The 5591-nt window shown below is 40.1% G+C and overlaps 1 pseudogene; it reads right to left on the bottom strand.

Moving 5' to 3' along the window:
- Nucleotides 1–3924: 3924 nt before the first annotated feature.
- On the bottom strand, nucleotides 3925–5224 carry LOC114035241 (annotated as a pseudogene).
- Between the last annotated feature and the right edge of the window lie 367 nt (nucleotides 5225–5591).

The following is a 5591-nucleotide window of genomic DNA, read 5'->3' as shown; positions in this document are numbered from 1 at the left end:
GCTGCATACAGAACTCTGTTCTGCTCTTGGCATTTCTCCTGGAGTTGTCCAGCAGCAAACATCATATCAACCATTCCTTGGCCCTTTCTGAAACCCCACTGGCTCTCAGGTAGATGACTATCTTCCAGGTGAAGAATCAGCCTGCATAAGACTCTGGCAAGAATCTTTCCAGCAATGACTAAGAGAGAGAACCCCCTTGTGATTATCAAAGGAAAATCTATTTCCTTTACCTTTATAGACATGGACAATGGAGATCCTCTTGAACTCAGGGAGGCTTACCTCCGCTTGCCATATAACCAGGAAAACTTCAGTCAGCTTTTGTATGAGCAATGGACCCCCTGCCTTATAAATCTCAGCTGGAATAGAATCAGCACCAGGTGCTTTGCCACAGGAAAGGAGCCTAATGACTTTCAAAACCTCTTCTTCAGTTGGAAGTTTGTCTAGAGAGGAATTGACTTCAATCTGAGGTATACAGTCAGTGGCTTCAGCATTGATTGATGATCTGTTGAGAACACTGTGAAAATATTGAGCCCATTTCTCTAGGATCATGTCCTCAACACTAATCAATGTGGCTCCATCGGAACCGAGTAGTTGAGATACAACATAGGTCTTTGGCCCATAAATCACCTTCAGGGCATCATAAAAGTGCTTTGGATTGTTACTATCAGCATAAAACTGAATTTCATCTGTCTTCTTTCAGCACCAAGAATCCTGCATCTCTCTAAGTTTGGCTTGTACTTTACTTTTGATGGAGTTTAATGCTGCCTTCTTAGAGATGGATAAAGTATTCTGCTGGTAAACCCTGTGGAGTTCTCATTTTTCATTTAGCAGCTTCTGAATTTCCCCATATTTTTGTCAAACCAGTCTTGATGTTTGCGAGTGTTCTGACCCAGATGAGCAAATGCAGTGCTATATACCAAATCTCTGAAACCTGCCCACTTCTTTTCTTCTCTACTATTGCAACTGTGTGTTGGCTCAACTTTCCCTCCAAGTCAGCAACAAACTGTTTCCACTCAGAGAAATGCTTTAATCTGTTGACATTAATTCTTCTGGTAGTCATTTTGCCTTGGGGCCACCACTTTGGTTGAATGTGAATATTTAACTTGGAGAGGATAAGTTTATGATTAGTCCAGCACTCTGCACCACACATTGCCTTTGTTATTCTCACATCTTGTCTGTCTCCTTACAATCACATAGTCTATTAAATGCCAATGTTTACTGAGACATGCGTCCATGAAGTTTTATTGCATTTAGGTAAATGGATGACAATGTTGGTGATCAGAAGGTTATGAGATGCACAAGTCCTCAGTAGTGAGTAACCATTGCTGTTGCCGTTTCCAACTCCATTCCTCCCAAGGACTCCCTGCCATGTCTGGTAGTCTAAGCCTACTCTAGTATTAAAGTTTCCCAGAACTATAAGCTTGTCCTCTTTTGGCATATTTTTCTTTGACCTCATCAGGGCTTGTCATGGTGAGAGCATAGGCACTGATGATGGTGGCATGGTGTTTTCCTGCAAGTGGCAATTGCATTGTCACAAGTCTTGTTTACTCCTTTCGGTAGGCATACAAGTTTGTGGAGTAGATTAGGTTTGATTGCAAAACCTACACCAGCTTCAAGGCATTCCCCATCACTACGGTCACTTTAGAAAAACGTGATCCAGCTCTGACTTCAGTAAGCTGGCTTTCATTTGCCAGTTGTGTTTCCCTCAGGGCTGCTATTGGGATGCAATGCCTTCTGAGTTCTTTCACAAGAGCTGTTTGTCTTTTAGATCTATTGGATTTTGTGTTGTCTATAAGTGTGTTCATATTCCATGTACTGATGGTGAATGGAATCATCTTTGCAGAAGTTTTTGTACATTTTTTTTGTGTGTTTTGACTACCAGGTGGGATCCCCACCTGCTGCAGTAATCAGGCCAGGGTTGGGTAAGCAGACAATTTTTAGGGCACCTTTTCTAGCCCCCTCCTCATACCAGGAGGTGAGCAGTGCAATCCTTTAAAGACTGTTCAGACACCCAGGGAGCTGCTGAATCCCACTGCTGCTTCCAATGAGAAGACGACCTTATGGCCTGGGTCGCCTGTGTGCAGGGTTGTGACTACAGCTCCCAGTATATCTGCACCTGCTGCTTTGTGAGATACAGTCCTCAAGAGTTACAAGCATCATCTTCCCTTGTAGAAATGTAAACAGTTTAATCTTGTTGAATAACATGGGTTTTTTCCTTTCCTGTTTACCTTTTTATGCTTCTCTTGAGTCTTGTATTTGAAGATCATTTTCTGTTCAACTCTGGTCTTTTTATCAGGAAAATTTGAAAGTTCCCTATTTCATTAAATATCCATCTTTCCCCCAGACAGATTATGCTCAATTATAATTCATGTCCTTTGCCTTTTGGAATAGCTTATTCTAAGCCCTCTAATACTTTAATGTAGAAGTAGCTAAGTCCTGTGTAATCCTGACTATGGCTCCTTGATATTTGAATTGTTTCTTCCTGCTACTTGCAGTATTTTCTCCTTGACCTGATGATTCTGGAATTTGGCTACAATATTCCTTGGAGTTTTCATTTTGGGATCTCTTTCAGGAGGTGATCAGTGGGTTCTTTCAATGACTATTTTACCCTCTGGTTCTAGAAAATCAGGGCAGTTTTCCTTGATAATTTCCTGAAAAATTCTGTCCAGGCTTTTTTTTTTTTTTTTTTTTTATCATGGCCTTAAGGTAGTCTAATAATTACTAAATTATCTCTCCTGGATCTATTTTCCAGGTCAGGTTGTTTTTCCAATGAGGTGTTTCACATTTTCCCCCTATTTTTTCATTCTTTTGATTTTGTTTGACTGATTCTTGATGTTTCATAGAGTCATTGGCTTCCACTTGCCCAATTCTAATTTTTAGGGAATTATTTTCTTCAGTTAGCTTTTGTACCTCCTTTTCGATTTGGCCAATTCTATTTTTTAAGGAGTTCTTTTCTTTTCTTTCTTTCTTTCTTTTCTTGTGTGAGATAATTGGGGTTAAATGATTTGCCCAGAGTCATGCAGCTAGTAAGTGTTATGTGTCTGAGGCTGGATTTGAACTCAGGTCCTCCTGACTCTAGGGCCAGTGCTCTATCCGCTGTGCCACCTAGCTGCTCCAGGAGTTGTTTTCTTCAGTCAATTTTTGTGATTCCTTTTCCAAGCTGTTGACTTTTTTTTCATAACTGCATAACTTTCATTTCTTTTCCCAATTTTTCTTCTGCCTCTCTTACTTGATTTTTAAAATCCTTTTTGACACCACCTGAAAGAGATCCTATGAGGAAAACCCATAGGAATGTTATAGTCAAATTCTGAAACCCCTCAGCTCAAGGACAAAAAATTACGAGCAATAAGAAAAAAAAACTATTTAAATATGGTGGTGGCACAATTAGAATCACACAAGACCTAGTAGTGGTGAACTTAAAAGACCATAGGTCTTGGAACAGCATATATTGAAGAGCAAAAGAATTAGGGTTCTGGCTGAAAATATCATGCCTAGCAAAGCTAAGCATAATCCTGAATGGAAAAAAAATGACATTTAAAGAACTGTCAGACATTCAGGACTTTGTTAAAAAGAAAAACAAACTTGAACTTAATAGAAGATTGAAATACAAGAGCCAAGAGAAATATAAGGTACATACCAATGACTAATTACAAGGGACTCAATAAGGACAGAATGTTTTCTTTTTGTGTATATAAAATGAAAAACATAAATCTAAGATTGTTATTAGTAATTGGGTAGCTCATAAGAAAGATTGGGGTAGATCTGAGTATGATATGATTTTTAAAAGTAAAACCATTTAGTATTAGCTAAAAAGAGTAATTATCTTATACAAATGAGGTGCAAGAAGAAGAAGAACCAAAACAGAGGAATTAGATGGAGGAGGAGGTCTGTTAGTTCTGGAAACCTACTTTTATCTGGAATGCATCAACACAGGGAGTAGGGGAGAGAACAGATCATTCTAACCCAGTTACAAGATGACAAGGTCTTCCAACAGAGTGCCAGATAATCAGATCTCTCTGATAAAGATAGTTCTAATGAAGCAGTGAGAACATCTCAGAAAGGTGGAAGAGAGAGGAGAGTTAAGCAGCAGAGTCCCACCTGTCCCACCCTGCAAAAACCAAAACTGGTCTGGTACTTGGAGCTGCTCATTCTTAGGACAGGAACAGACTTCTATATAGGTGACGGGTGCTTGCTAGCTCTAATGCCCTCCTGGCTACTTAGCTTACTTGACCCAAGGATTTCTGAAATTCCTTCCAGCAAATTAGCCTTGTTGCCCAGCTTTTCCTCAATTCTGAGAAGCTGGCTGTGCTTAGCCGGATGCTCAGATAAGTAGGGGGCACCAGTCTTGATCTGCCCAGTGTAGAGACCCACCACCAGGTCTACAATGAAGGTATCTTCAGTCTTTCCAGAACAACAGAAAACCATTATTCCCCTCCCATTAGTGACCCTAGAGATACAAGATGTTGTTTGTTGTTTGTTCTTATGTAAGAAGTCCCAGTGACAACATGAGGTGTCTTTTAGAAGCCTGTCTTTTCAGAGCTATATTTCAAGAAATCAAAAAATGCAAACCAAGTAGGACAAAAAGTAAATTGTTCCAGCTTTTGAAAAAAAATGAAAATAAGGAGGAGAAGAAAGAGAAGGAGAAAAAGGAGAAGGAGTAGGAAAAGGAGGGGGAGGAGGTGAAGGGGGAGGAGGAGGAAGAGGAGAAGAAGAAGAAGAAGAAGAAAAAGAAGAAGAAGAAGGAGGAGGAAGAGGAGGAGGAGGAGAAGAAGAAGAAGATGATGATGATGATGATGATGATGATGATTCACTCCTTCCCACAAATACAGACTCTATGGGAGGAGTAAGCTTAAACTTAGACCATCATAATTGTAGTGAGACACACATTTAAGAAATATTTGTGACAAGGTTTAACTCACAACACCTTCTCTGGAAGTCCTTCTCTCTGTGTAAAGACGTCATGCAGGACCCTTGTTGTTGTTCTTCCTTTGTTCTTGAAGAAGACCAATGACATCATGAGAGTCATCTCTTGTCTTGCGCATGGGGCAGAGCTGCACAAAGTTGTCAGCCTCATTCTCCCCTCCAGAGTCGTTGAGTTCAGTGGCAAGACAATGGTCAAGATGGCTGGTGATGGCCCCTGAGATACAAGATACAGATATCTTTAAGGCTAAAATGAGACTAAAATGGGTTTACCCGTCAATATCAATACGATGAGGCCTTCCATATAGGCACTAAGGAAGAGCAAAAGAATGTTACCATTTTGACCATGAAGAAGGATACAAAGAAAAAGGTCAGAGGGAGAAAGAGAAAAGAGAGAGCACTCAGATGATCAGTATCTTTTTCCCCCATTCACTACATTCTGTCTCATCAAGTTATATCTCAGATACCTTTTTTCTAGAAGAATTCCCTGAAAGATGAGAAGCAATAACTCAAAGCGTTTGCATTCTAAACCTTTTGCCAAATCTGAGGGTGACTGGGTGTCTTCCTCTTCACTGGATCCTTTTTAAAAGATGTCAGTTTTAGATCCTGTTATAGTCTGGAAAAACCTCTGATTATGGCAGGAAGGTCTGGTCATTCTTGTATAAGATGTG

Source organism: Vombatus ursinus, unplaced genomic scaffold (genome assembly GCF_900497805.2).
Source record: "Vombatus ursinus unplaced genomic scaffold, bare-nosed wombat genome assembly UNPS02009173.1, whole genome shotgun sequence".
Taxonomy (NCBI): Eukaryota; Metazoa; Chordata; class Mammalia; order Diprotodontia; family Vombatidae; genus Vombatus; species Vombatus ursinus.
Note: the sequence above shows the minus strand (reverse complement) of the source record. Positions and strands in the feature narration are given on the sequence as shown.